This window comes from Pan troglodytes, chromosome 9 (genome assembly GCF_028858775.2).
Source record: "Pan troglodytes isolate AG18354 chromosome 9, NHGRI_mPanTro3-v2.0_pri, whole genome shotgun sequence".
Lineage (NCBI taxonomy): Eukaryota > Metazoa > Chordata > Mammalia > Primates > Hominidae > Pan > Pan troglodytes.
In genome coordinates, this window is record NC_072407.2 from 129519318 (window position 1) to 129534587 (window position 15270).

The window sequence follows — 15270 nt, forward strand, 5'->3', positions numbered from 1 at the left end:
AAAATCTAGACCAAATGTACAATAATCCCTTTAAGAAAGACTAAACGCATCAGGCCATTTAGTTTCACCCCACTGTTCATTGAGATTCTGCTCTACCTTATGCACTTCTACTAGGCACTTTTGCGCTATCTCATTTAGGGTGTTTTTGTTTGTTTTGCTTTTGAGATGGAGTCTCGCTCTGTTGCCCAGGCTGGAGTGCAGTGGCGCAATCTCGGCTCACTGCAACCTCCGCCTCCTGGGTTCAAGCAATTCTCCTGCCTCAGCCTCCCAAGTAGCTGGGACTACAGGCATGAGCCACCACACCCAGCTAATTTTTGTATTTTTATTAGGGACGGGGTTTCACCATGTTGGCCAGGATGGTCTCTATCTCTTGACCTCGTGATCTGCCCGCCTCAGCCTCCCAGAGTCCTGGGATTACAAGAATGAAGAATTGCATCCGGCCTAGAAGGGGCCCTTTGTCATTCAGATTTTTTTTTTTTTTTTCCTATCATGGACTTCTGTTGAAAACGATGAATTACTTCCCAGCCCTTGCAATCACATGCTACCCTATTCTAATCTCTTCTGAAAGGATCTTAAAAGCGCACACTATTGAGAGCAATAATTTTCAGTGTGGTCCTCAAAATGGCAGCTTCAGCAACTGCTGGGAACTTGTTAGAAACGTGTATTTTCATCTTAGACTCATTGACTCAAAACTCTGGGGGTAGGGCCAGCAGTCTGAGATTCTTCCTCATGCTGACATCTGAAACAATGGCTCAAAGCAACCTTTCAGTAATATTTTATCCTTTTTTTTTTTTTTTTGAGACAGAGTCCTGCTCTTGCTGCCCAGGCTGGAGTGCAATGGCATGATCTTGCCTCACCGCAACCTCTGCCTTCCAGGTTCAAGCGATTCTCCTGCCTCAGCCTCCCAAGTAGCTGGGATTACAGGCATGCACCACCACACCCAGATAATTTTAGTATTTTTAGGAGAGATGGGGTTTCTCCATGTTGGTTGAGCTGGTCTCAAACTCCTTACCTCAGGTGATCCGCCTGCCTTGGCCTTCCAAAGTGCTGGGATTACAGGTGTGAGCCACTGTGCCCAGGCATATTTTAGTCTTTTTCTTCCTTTTTTTTTTCTAATTGAAATGGAGTCTCACTCTGTCTCCCAGATTGGAGTGTAGTGGCACAATCTCGGCTCACTGCAAGCCCCACCTCCCGGGTTCCCACCATTCTCCTGCCTCAGCCTCCCGAGTAGCTGGGACTACAGGTGCCCGCCACCACACCTGGCTAATTTTTTTTGTATTTTTTAGTAGAGACGAGGTTTTACTGTGTTAGCCAGGATGGTCTCGATCTCCTGACCTCATGATCCGCCCGCCTCGGCCTCCCAAAGTGCCGGGATTACAGGCATGAGCCACTGCGCCCAGGGCCATATTTTAGTTTTAATACAGAAGTTGAATTTAAAATATCCCAACAAGTTCAGAAAGTGGGTGCAAAGAGAGAAGCGACATAAAGGATAAAATGGGGTGGCTTCATTTAGGCTTACCAATTTTTATACAGTCTCATAACGGACCCATGAGAAAATCCAGGGAAACCAACCCATTTAATATATTTTTGAGAAACAGCTTAACCTATTTGGGAGCCATGACCCTCTCCAGCAGGGATGATTAGAAGACAGATATATTAACTTTATAATTTGTGAATTTCACAACTCTCATTTGCTTACTATTAATTAGTTCAACCTTCTTTCTTTTCCAAGGTTTCCAAAGCCTTATAACTTTTGTCCCCTCAATTAAGATGCGGAATCTCTGTCCTTGACCATTGATAGAATGCTAGATCCTGAAGTTCGCACTGCATGCCACGACTAGACTACGGAAAATTGTAGTTCATTTAAAATAAATGTATTATGCATTATTTAGAATTTAACTGAGGTTATTTTATGAAAGAACACTATATTTTATTTGTATGAAATAACTTGATATGGTTTTCCAGATCAGCAATGAGAGCAGATATTATGGTTTCTCATAACTAGACTGAAAAAAAAAATAGAGCCACGGGAAGGAAAGTTATAAATTTTGTCCAGCAACACAGAATGTTACTTACACTTAGGATGTTAACATCTCTGACTTTTTATGTGCCTACTTTGTGATGTGCTGTTATTTCTTCTTCTCAGTCCTTTGCTTCTGAGTCAGAATCAAGTACACACCAGTAGTAAGAAGGTGCTGGAAGGTTTCATAGGCTTCCTCAGGGGTATCACACTGCCCAACCAGTCCTTTCTTTGCAGACTAGCCTTGCAGACCAAGAACTCGTGAGACTCCAGGGGCTCGGGCTAGGGAAAGGAGGCTGCATCTGGGCTATGATCACTTTGCTTCAGGGTCACACGGCAGGTAGAGGGCTGACAGCAAGTTTTATTCTCTCTGTCTCGTCTATTCCCACAAGCAGTGACTCTTGCTTACAGATTTTGCCTCACCCGTTATGGCCCAAGAGCTGTCGGCGGTAGTTAGTTAGCTATAAATTAAAATCTCAGCGGTGGTGTACCTGTGAATTGAATTTTTTGGGGAATGGTACTGCATTTGGACATCCCAATGGAGTGAAAGTGTTTCTTTGCTAATCAGTGTACTCTCTGTCTTTACATTTCCTTGGGGCTTCCCCTTCATATTTCTTTCCCATGGCTTCCTATACCCTATTAATGTATAAGACTCAGAAAAGATGGGTAAGGAAATTGTGTTAGCACAGGTGTGACAGGCTGGATTTTCTGGGAAGCAGGGATCAGCACACAGGACTTTAATTAGGGAGGACTCTTGGGCCCAACACCTGTGGAAGGCAGGCGAGGAGGCAGGATGGAGTGGAAGGGAAAGTTGAGCTGGGATGCAGTCCCAGTGACTTTCTCAGTTGCAATCCCATCCATAGCTCTGGTATCTGGAAGTCCCTTCAAAATCATACCTCAATGGAACAAAGGGGAGGCGGAGTTAGATGTTAATCAACCAGTCATTGGGTCTGGCTGTCTAGAAGATGTCACTTTAGAAAAGGAGGTTTTCTTTAGCCAAGCTGAGGCAATCCCGAAAGAGGGCTTGTAGGGAAAGCCCTTCTGGAAGCATGTCTAGCAGATAAGGGAATACATTATTTCTGATGAGGGACCTGCCAGAACAGGTGAGAAAGTCCCTTCAGAAGAGCACCTGAGGCATAGTCAATGTGTTAGAGATCATAATACCTTGAAAGAGATTCCCATAGGAAGGCCACACTGACACTTGGCTTACCTACAGCTAAAGACTTGCAGGTACTCCCCAAAAAGAATCTGAGGCAGGGCGTGGTGGCTCACGTCTGTAATCCCAGCACTTTGGGAGGCTGAGGAGGGCAGATCACCTGAGGTCAGCAATTCGAGACCAGCCTGGCCAACACAGTGAAACCCCATCTCTACTAAAAATACTGGGCATGGCAGTGGGCACCTGTAATCCCAGCTACTCGGGAGTCTGAGTCAGGAGAGTCACTTGAACCCAGGAAGCGGAGGTTGCAGTAAGCCAAGATCGTGCCACTGCACTCCAGCCTTCATCTCAAAAATAAAAATAAAAAGAATATGTATGGTAACTAAAAGATTGATTTTTTTAATGTCCATTTGAAATTGGTAGTTGAGAGACCAAAAATCCAAAATGTCTGAAGGACAATAGGCTTGTGGAATTTTGTATTTTTTTTTTTATTTCTATAATCCTGTTTCTGCAATTTCTTCCTTAATGTAGACCTTCCCTATATGAAAATGCAGCCACTTCTGGCATGGTTTAATGGTTTTCAGTAAGGCTACTGATAATAATCATTAGAGTTCTGTTTATAACTGAGAAACAGACTATTCACATAATCTAAGAATTTCAAGTGGTGCTAAGGAGGGCTGAAGAAAGGTAGTTTTCATGCCAACAAGGAAATTTGACACTTGTTCCGGTTGTTTTAGTACCATACAAGTGGGAATCCGCCAAACATCGTGACACTATGGGGCTAACAGAGGTTAAAAAAAAATTACCAAGCTGCCATTGATTGCATCATAGCAGCATAAAAGCAAATAATAATATATATGGGCTTTGCTACTCCAAAATCTTGATGTTTAATGATTTTATGAGATAAGAGCCATACGAATCAAGAGCGTATCCACAGGTCCAAGAACAGTGAGCTTATCATCAGGCAGATCTAGTTTTGAAGCCTTAGCTCTGCTTCTTATTTTAGTGGCCTTTCATGATTACTCCTCTGAGCTTCAGTTTTCTCATCTGAAAACACAGAGATTAAAATTTCACTAACCCCATATAATTGTTTTGAGAATTCAGTGTAATAATGCATGTGGCTTTCAGCACAGTACCTGGCACATAGTGATAATTCAATACATGTTAGTTATTATTGTTATTATTACCCAAGAGCTTTGGATTTCTGTATACAGCTAAATTCTGCAGGCTAATAGGCCTGAATTAAATGACTAATAAAGGTGGAGGTGGGGTTCCTCTTGAGCCTTAGACCTCTGAGACTTCTCTATGTTCCCAAGAAGTTCTAAACTTCAGTTATTTTTGGATTTGAACTGTTACTTTTAATAATACCAGTTTGTATCAGCTAGAGTAGAAAGACTAGAGTTGTGTCCTTTGGGGAGATAACCTACATCTCAAGTAACCCATTTCTGTTTATTTTTTGTTATTCACATTACGGATACAGAGCTCATGGGATAAACTGTCTTAGGCTTCATTACCAATGAAATTATATCAACAATAGCTACCTGGAATGGCTTTCCCTATTGGCTTTTTTACTTCTGCATCTATTCTTCCCTCTCTTGCCACCCAAAGCAATAATGAGATTTCACAGCTGGATTCTACTTAAATATCTGTGGCTGGTGAAATGGACAGTAATCTCCTATCTTGGTCATTTACAAGTTAATGTTATACCAGAACAGACTGTATAGAGATCAGCTATTTTGGCCCAACTAAGTATTCATTCAGGCAAGGAGAAATCTCCAAGCATCCAAGTCAGTGTTGAGTTGCTTGAGAAGGCAGTCAGTAGAAACTTGATAACTAATTTGGATGAATAGCTGAAGCTAAATAAGACACATTACTAAAACCTCATTCCAATTTCTTAGATTATAATATTTGATATATTTATGAAGCACACGCAAATCATGAGAACCTTTCAATCTTTAAGATTCCATTTCATAGATTATTTATGAACGTCTTATTGCAGAATCCCATTTATCCCTCCATTAGATTTCTAGCTAGGTGATTGTATAGTTCACACAACATATGTCTTACAAAATTTTACCGTGTATAAGCTAATGTATCCCCCTTTCCCATATGTCTACTTAGGCACTTCCTGGTTTGGAAGAAGTACCTCTCATCAAAGGGGAGAGAAGTCAGTGGCGTCAGCTACGGCTGGAAAGAAGCTGGTAGTATTTAGTCACGAGAAGTTACAAATGTCAAACAGAAAGCAATATCTAGGAAAAATAATAACTTAATAATCATGAACTTGTTACCGACTGTGGCTGAGATTCTGCTAGGTGCTGAAAGTAGAATAACAAATCCCTGTGGTACTGGGTGCACCTATTCCCAAGGCTTACTCATTGTCCTATAATATCTAAGAGGTTGTAATAGAAATCATCTCTTGCTCTTATGCATTCAATGACAGCATGTGATTTTTCTACATATGGTCTAAGTTTACTTTTGTGTGAGATATATAGGTGGCTCTTACCTGCCTGACTTAGCATTGGATATCTGATCTGGAGAGTATAACTGGAACATGAACTCATATGAGATCTAACTATCCTAACATCTGCGTTTTTTTCCTTTGGCTCTCATTTTCAAGGCTGGATCTAATGAGAAGGGCCCAGAATTGTTTGAGCAAGATGAGGGCCTTTGAATAAGTATAGAACTTCAAAATTGGATAGCTTTGGAGGACAACACACATCTGGGTGTATAAGTTCTGAATAATTCGTCCAAAAGCATGTTATGTAATATGTTCGTGATCCCCTGTTAAAAAATTAGCCAGGAAATTGTAACTAATTTTTAGGAAATTTCCTCTCCTGTTCAATGAGGCAACTAGCAGAATAGTACCCTTGATACACAGTATATGTGCCCAATGGAAGTACACATATCTGCCAACCTGATTATTCTTATAACGTGTATCATTTCTATAAATATATTCCATCATTAATAGTCTGTGGCTGCCTATCACTAGCTGTTAAGATAGATTAATTACACTACATTTTCACTGGAGTTAACACTGTGTGCATGTCCCTCAAGCAACCTCAGAGACAAAACCTGTCCAACTTAGGATGCTGTCTCCCCTAGGAGACACAACACACACTCGTATTTCAATGTTGAGACTAGTTTCCACTGAATTCCCAGAGAGGCCTCACGTGATCCTGCCTAATGATGCTGACAGGAAGTGACCCAATTCCGAAGCTCTGAACATCATTCCCTTGAGAATGAGGCTCCGATCTCAAGTTCGGCTGGGGAAGTGGTACCAAGGTGCAGAGCTAACTTAAAGTTAGTTATCCCGTATCTTACTCTACCATGAAAGAGAATTCATATCAGACAAATTTAGGTTATTGACTGGGTTCGCAACTGATTCCAGGCCTTATTTTAAGACATGAGCTTAAAGCACATGCTTCTTTTATTGACCTGCTTCTCTAAGGTCACTGAATGACATCAAACCATGAAGGAGTGCCCAAAATAAGACAGCCTGCTTTAATGGACAATGCAGGGTTACCTGATAGATTTCAACACTTAATATGTTGAGTTTCCACTATTTCCTTTTTGTTGTTGTTTTGCTTTTTTTGAGACAGTCTTGCTCTGTCGCCCAGGCTGGAGAGCAGTGGCTCAATCTCGGCTTACTGCAACCTCCACCTCCCAGGTTCAAGTGGCTCTCCTGCCTCAGCCCCCCCAGTAGCTAGGACTGCAGATGCACACCACCACGCCCAGCTAATTTTTGTATTTTTAGTAGAGACGGGGTTTCACCATGTTGGCCAGGGTGGTCTCAAACTCCTGACCTCAAGTGATCTGCCTGCCTTGGTCTCCCAAAGTTCTGGGTTTGCAGGCATGAGCCACTGTACCTGGCCCCACTGTTTTCGATAGACTATGTTATTAAGCTTGTAAGAAACAGAGTTATAAATGAGACTGATCATTACCCTCAAGGACCCCACGGTTTAGAGGAAGACATAGATAATATGCACTCCAATAATCATAATGGAAGTCAGAACGTGATAAATACTAAAACACAATAGGGTGCACACACATTTCTAAAATCAATTTCCTCGTCTCTATTTGTATTGTCATTCTCCTAATTCGTAGATATGCTTTCCCTCTCTTGTCTGGACTATCAGTAGCCGTCATACTCATCTGCTTGCCTCCAACCTTACTCTAAATCACCTTCCACGTAGCTATAGGAGTTTTTGTCCTTAGAAAGCATGTGAATATGGTCCCATTGCCTACGTGCTTAGAATCCTCAATGGCTCCTCATCTCCTACGGGATACAACCTGAACTCCTTTGAGAGGCTTGTCAGGCTTTTCTTCCTGATCTGACTCCTACCTTCTTACTCAGCTTCATTTTCCTCCTTTTCCTTGGTTACTGCTCCACTCCAGCCGTACAAAATTACTCATACCCTTCCCTCACACCTTTTCACAATCTTCTGCTTAGATTGCTTTTCTTGCTCATCTTGGTCATTTGAACTTCATATCATCATTTAAGCTCTGCTCCAACAGTACTGTGCCCATTATTCCAGGACCAAAATCGGGTGCGTATAGAAACTTGTGCTTGCCTCTGTTATGGTCCACAGCATCCTATGCTGTAATTGCTGGCTTGCAAGTGTGAAGTGTGAAGGCAGTGGCACCAATGTCTTTGAGGAGATGAGCCTGTCTTATTTGCTTTTGTGTGCCAGGTGCATAATAGGTACTTGAAATAGTTTGTTGAATGAATGAGTGACACAAAGTGCAGGGGAAAGAGTAATTATCACTCTCCAAAATATTCAGGGAGAGCTTTGGAGAACATATATTTGAGCTGGTCCAGGAGAAGGAAGAAGCATTTCAATTAGCAGAGATGAGACAAAGTTATTCCTAAAAGGGCACACTCCATGTGCAGAGGCCCTTAGACTACGCCCTGCACAATTTGTGAAGGAATCTCTGGAGTCTGGTATTAGTTTTATTCATGAAGAGTTTCTTTGGCTGACCAAATGAATCCCTATTATTCAGGCAGCCCTCACCCAGAGAATCTCAGCTGTGACTCAAGAAAACTTGTTGAAGGATTGATAGTTTCAGGACTTCAAATGCATTACTGAGGCAGCACATTTTGCCCTATCTTGCACACTTTGCTTGGCAAAATATCACTCCTAAGATAGAGCCAGAGTCTAATTCTAGCTTCTGTTACCGTTCATCATGACTTTCTCAGGCGCTCTGTCTAATGGATTAAGCTCTCTATCATGAAACTATTTTTTCCACTTAGATATATCTATTATTATTAGATGAGTAAAAATATCTGCTTAAACTGAATATTGGCCACAGAATCAGAGTTGATCCTGGAGGGAGAAACCTCATTATTAACTCCCTTTAAAAATAAAAATAGAAAACATATAGTAGGGCTGTTGACTTTATTCTGTCGCTTCAGGGACTTGGCTTTTTGGAATGTGGAATCTTAAGAGTCATTTTGAAGCATTTGCTTACTGGAGTCAGCTTTGATAGGGTGGGTTATGGTTTCAGTAACTGAGTAGTGACAGGCTTTGATAATTCTGAATAAAGACTTCAGTAATGTCTATACAGTTAAAATAATGCAGGAGACTGGTATACTGCCTGGATAATTCAACTCATGTAGATTCATCTAGAATCCAATCTTTTTCCCTCCAGTCCATTTGCAGGTTTATTTCCTGAATGGTCTAGAAATTGCTTTTATTCTGAAATTCAAGACAGCCAAAGTCATAAGAAATGTCATTTTACTAACAATATGATTTGAGGCTAAGTACAGATTTAGATGATAGGTGTGAAAGTTTAACTTTTCTTTTTTTAAAATAAGTCACCCGCACAGCATGGCATTTTGGATGTTATTGACTGCGGTGTTGAGAAATCACGTGGCCAGTGCAAAATGGGAAGATACAAAGATATTAAAATGCAGACATTGGCAGCTGTCTTGTTCCCCCTCTATTGATAGCCCTTCTTTCCTTTGCAGGTAATTTTTACTCTCCTGGAATGCCTTTTTACTGATTCCTTTTCATATTCGCCTTCCAAATCTGGTAATATTTATTCAGATACCAAAATACATCAAAGGCCTATATTAGACGTGGAAGACATAGAAATTCATTCATTCATTCATTCATTCATTCATTTATTCCACAAAGTTTTATTGCTCACCTGCCATGTACAAGGTATGATTCCTGCAAACAAGGAAATTATAGTGTAAAGGTGAGAGAAAAGAAAGCCAGCAAGACCACTTGGGGGCTGCAAGTACTGTGCCAGGATTATGATTCATTGCGATGGCTTATAAAAACATCTGTGGTTGCATCTAACTGTGTTGGTGACCATGAAATGCATATCAGGAGGGTTTTCTACAGGATGCGCCTATGAATTGCCCTAATCTACTGTGAAACTCCTCATTGATCTGATTGACCAGTTCCATATTATTTAGAAAATATTAGCTTGTCCTGCCCTTGTTGCTTTTATTATTTCCATATTACAGCTAAAAAATAAAAGTGGAAAAGTGGTGAAGTCTTTAATTCTTTCCAGTGTATTCATTATACAGTATAAGATTAAGATTGAAAATACTTCAAGGGTAGGGTCTATAATTTTTTTTCTTTCTGAGTTTTTTTTTTTCCAACCTTTGAGATTCCATAGGGATTACTAAGTTTTGGGGCTCAAAAGTAATTGCTTACTTACTAAAAGTATGTATTTATTAAAAATACTTATTAAATAAACATTTGCACACACACATTTCCTTAGTTTTGATGTCAGTTGTCTCAAAAATTGTCCCCATTTGCCTCCTCACTGTGGAAAGGTGCTTGCAGGTGACCCAAATAAGGACTGACAGCTACTTTCTGTCTCTAGGAATAGATATTTCCCTGAAGATTGAAAAAAAAAAAGACTAGCAACATTATCTAGTTCATTGGTGCTTATCCTCTCTCCATAGGAAAAATAAAGTACATTATGCACATATGCAAAATAGTACATACACTTCCATGGTGTTGAGAGACTCACTCTCTCTCCCTCCATGCCCGTATTTGATAAGCTCTGCAAATATAAACGTGCGGATTCAGACTCAAGAAGTGCAGGTTCAAGTCTCCTCTTTGTCATGAACTCTTTGGTTGCCATTAGGTATCACATAATAGCTTTGCACTGTTTCCTTTTCTTTCTAAGTAGTAGATCCTCTGTCTCCTAGAGTTGTTAGTAGATTAAACTGAGATAAAGTATTGGAGGATACTTTGAGAAAAAAAAATAAATATATATATTAACATTGGAGATAATAACGCTAATAAAATGAAGAATGATTTAGGATATTACTGCAAAGTAGTTTGTTTAAAAAGAGGGCAGCCTGGTTGGAAATCTTCCCAGGAGAGCCATAGAAAATATGTTAGGGTAAGAAATAAGACTGACCTTGATTTCAATTAATGAAACCACTTGGTTTTTTAAAAAATCTGAAAAGGATTCTTATTAGACTTATTTGTAACCATTACTGCAGTATAGACACAGATGCTCCTCATGAGTTCCTAGAGGGCGCATATGCATCAGAGTTCCAAGGAGTCAAATTCTTGGCAAGTTTTTAAAAATATGATAGTCTTTTTCAAGCTTTAAAATGTCTGCTCAGAAACATTCTAACTCAGAGAACGCTAAAGCAGAAATTCACCATATTGCTTCACAGATATTTTGTTCCTTCCTAATTTTTAATATCAGGGTGCTACTGAAGATTGACGGATCTCAGTGGATAGCTCTATCCCCTGAGATTGCTTGACAATCACCCCAAGAAGTGATTCCTCCCAGAGGGATTGGTGAGCAGTCTGTTCTTAGCACCCAGCAGCTTTCAGGACTAAAAAACTCAAAAATTTTAAAATAAATGTTATTTGCATCCTTACCCCTTAAATGATAAATATTCTCTAACAAGTTATACATCATCTGCAAAATATCCAAACCAGAAACAGCAGACATATGCATTTTCTTCTCTTCTTCATGTTCTTCCCCATTTTCTCATTATCCTCCTTCTACATAAACTGAGCTTTGATCCGATCCATAATAAACCTCCACAGGCACTTGGTCATATACCTGGCCTAGAAGGAAAGAGAATAACTCATATTGAATGAGAACCCAGGACACTCAGCAACCCTTCTGGGCAAGAGAAATCTAATTTTATGTTGTTTTCTAAATTCTGGCTCATTCTAGCCTGGGAACAACAACAACAACAAAATTGATAGGCAGATGCAGTGAGCTAGAGATAAATAGCCCAAGTACGGAGGCAGACTTGCAATAAATAAGTCCATTGATGTGGAGCCTCTCTATATAAACAGCTGCTCAAGTTGGTTGGACATGAAGACCCAGCTGTTAGCTTGACAGGAGTTGAGTAGGTAGAGAAGAGGTAATTGGATACAGTAGGTAAAGGGATTGACTTGGTCATTTATACAAGTGTGTACTCCCCATTGTCATTTCAGAGAATAAATGCCCAGATAACCAACTGCAGTCTGTATGCGCCATCCATCCACCTGTAATGAGGTCTATGAATCATGTTCCTCCTGAAAGATAGCCTGATCTATCACTGCATTTGACAGCTGTCAATCACAGCAGCTGTCAGGAGCCCATTTGCCATTACTCTTATGATATTTATCAAACCCAATTCAACAACAAACTCTCTGTGAAAGTGCAGATGCAGATTGCAATCACTCAACTGCATTAGAGTCCCATACAATTTGTTTTCCATTATTGCTCTGGTGAAGCTTTATTCCATTAAAAGACATCAGAGTGGACTATATTTAACCCAGAAAATTGACACTGCTTACTAAGAGGTAATGAGCTTGGCTCAAACTGCAGACTTTCTCGGTGAAACTGAGAGCGATATCACTCCTCATTCTACACAGGAGGCAGACCTCCAATGCTTCTCCACATGTATGAGCTAGCCTGTCTACTATGGTATATAATGGGAAAACTAAAAACCCTAGGGGTGTTGAGGCTGCCAAGAAATTGAAAATGGATCTAATACTGTTACTTTGTCAGAATTTAAAAAAAAAAATTTATACAGGCTGGATGCAGTGGCTGATGCCTGTAATCTCAGCACTTTGGGATGCCAAGGAAGGTGAATCACGAGGTTAGGAGTTTGAGATCAGCCTGGCCAACATGGTGAAACCCCATCTCTACAAAAAAAAATACAAAAATTAGCTGGGCCTGGTGGTGTGTGCCTGCAATCCCAGCTACTCTGGAGGCTGAGGCAGGAGAATGGCTTGAACCTGGGAGATGGAGGTTGCAGTGAGCCAAGATCATGCCGCTGTACTCCAGCCTGGATGACAGAACAAGACTCTCTCTCGGAAAAAGAAAAAATATATATACAGAGTAATAATATATTTTTTAGTGTTTTTCCTCTAGCCAAATTCCAAAGTATTTTATGGTTGTGTACAGCATGTGGGGATATCGTGTTGCTTCACCATGACGTAAGGCATCTCTAGAAGGAAGGAGAGATGGGTAGCGCCCAGGTGAAGTAATGTAATAGCTCCAAAGCCGAATGTGATAAGCAGATGTTCCCAGAATAGCCTTTGGCCCAAGTTTTCATTTTCATGTTTTTATACTGGATGTGCCTTGAAAACAACTTATTCTTAAGCCTGTGGAGGATTTGAGGTTTCTTTCTGAGAATTACAGGCTTCCCTCCAACTTTTATGGACTTCTTCAGCATCTTCTTTTCATGGGGCTTAGTGATAGGCACGGGGTAGGTGTAATATCAGGGTGTGACCAGTTTTGGTGAGAAAGCTTTCTTCTTACAGGAGAGGCACAACAATTCTGTGCAATAGAGAGAATAGGTATATTATTATCTTTATTTTAAAGTTCTGGAAACCACAGTATAGTTTGCTTCCTTCGTTGGGTGACACAGCAAGTAAATGCCAGAGCCAGAGCTTAACCTCAGGTTGCCTGACTTTGAGTTCTTTTCTGATGAAGTTCATTGCTTCATAAGATGTGCAAAATTTGCAATTCCTCAATGTCTCTCTGGAATCACTAGAGTCTGGCCCTTTCTCAACATGTGATTCCCTTTCTAGAAATCCATGCTCTCTAATTCCACTCAATCTAGAGCCTAGGCTAAGATCCTTGGCCACCAGTATAGGGAACTGTGACAGATGCTTCCTGACCAGCGTACCAAGCCAGGCCCTCAGACACTTCCACCTGTAGAATTTTTCTTGTTTCTCAATTAATTTTTCTTCTTTTCTTGGTTACTGAGTCCCACATTCAGCTCTTTGTCTATTGTTCAACAACCTCTAACTACTTCTTTCCTTTTGCACATTTTAGGTTCCTATCACATAAAATCGCTGTTTATTTGCCTAGAATGGACAAAATGTGACATCAAGTTTACAATCAAACAACATTTAAAAATTTACACACAGAAACACAAAGCCACAAAGCTAGTGCCCCTCCTCTCTCATCTCTGTTGACACTGCTACAGGTGAGGGTAGCACCACAAGCTGTAGTACTTACTTCCTGGATATAGAAGGTATCAAGGTGGCAAGAATCATAAGGTCTTTTTAAAATATGAAGTTATTTGGTTTTTTTGGAAATTATTGCGAATTGTTTCCAAAGGAGTACCTGGGAAGAGATACTCATATATAGGTAGATGCCGTATAGCTCTAAAATTGTTCTCTGTTTCTAAGAAGTGCTTTGTTTCCTACTTCAACTAGGATGTTTAAATGGAAACTTTCGTCTCTTCTGACCAATGTGTGGCTCAAGGGTCCTTTTAGATTTACGTATGTAATTAGTTCAGGGATAGATGTCAGACATTTCATACGCACTTGACCATCACAGTCATTCTTCAGGATTCTGAACTTATGGCAAAAAAAGTATGTTTCTTAATCTGAGTGTGTGTGTGTGTGTGTGTGCATTGACCTGGCAGCTATCGGAACCACTAGAATACAAGCTCTTCAGAGCAGAGATGTTCTGTGCACTAATATTCCCCAGTTCCTACAATAATGCATGATATATTGTTGAAATAATTAATTAAAGAAAAGATGATTATTTCCTCCCATGTGGAAGAAACAGACATGGAAGGATGAGGCTGATGTGTAGAGAGAGGGATAGAGATGAAGAAGGACCCTTCAGTGTTTGAATCCCTTGTCCATTTTCCCTAGGATTCCTGTCTCTGACACTGCCCTTCTCTGGGTTAAGAGAGCTGATAGTGTCTTTTATCTAAGCTGTTTTGAATTTGGATTCTGTCACTTGCAGGCAAAAATATCCTGTATTACATGCCTAAGTACACCCACAGGCAATTTAATATCAACCCAAACCTATTTCTCTCTCTCTCTCACTCTCACTCTTTCTCTCTCTCTCTCTCTCTCTCTCTCTCACACACACACACACACACACACACACACACACACACACACGTTTATTTATTGTGGAGGGAGAGGAATGTGCTATGTGGGGGGCAGGGTGGCATGACTGGATTGGTGTGAATATTAAAGTGACCTTGACCTTGAAGTAAGGTTGATGAGTAACTGAAAGGAAAGCTTTTGGAAAGTGCATAGGAGGCCATTCCAACTGGCAGGACAGCCTTTAAGGGGGAAACTTGATGTGGGGCAAGGAGGATCTTTCTTGGTCAAAGCTGAGAGTGAAGACCAAGGCATCATAGGAAAGAAGGCCTAATTGGTGGGAATGCAGCCAAGGGTTTAGAAGGAAGCTGCATGTAAGACCAAGCATTCCTACATTGGGGTTTGCTTCCCTCACCTTATCTCTTGTCTCTGTTTCTCTCAATGGGATAAAGTCTCTTGATGGATCAAGATGTCTTCAATACCATGTGTACCTGAGGAATCAAATGCATGTTCCAAATGACTCCCTTGTGCCTCATGCATCTGACGGATTTGTATCTCTTGTCCAGTTACTAGACCTTTATTACTCCTCTAAAGACAGATTAAATTCAAGGAGTTGTTTCTAGTCCAACATTTTTCTAGAAAGGGGCCAATCAGAGAGTTACTAAACTGCACTGTGTCCCATAGAGGCTCTTGGCAACTGAGACCCTGCCTCCTCCACTGACTAATACCACTGAATGTTCATCTCATTAATTTTCTTAGAGTGTAACGGACGATATAATGCTACAAAGCTTCTCTCAGAACATGCAAACCTTTAA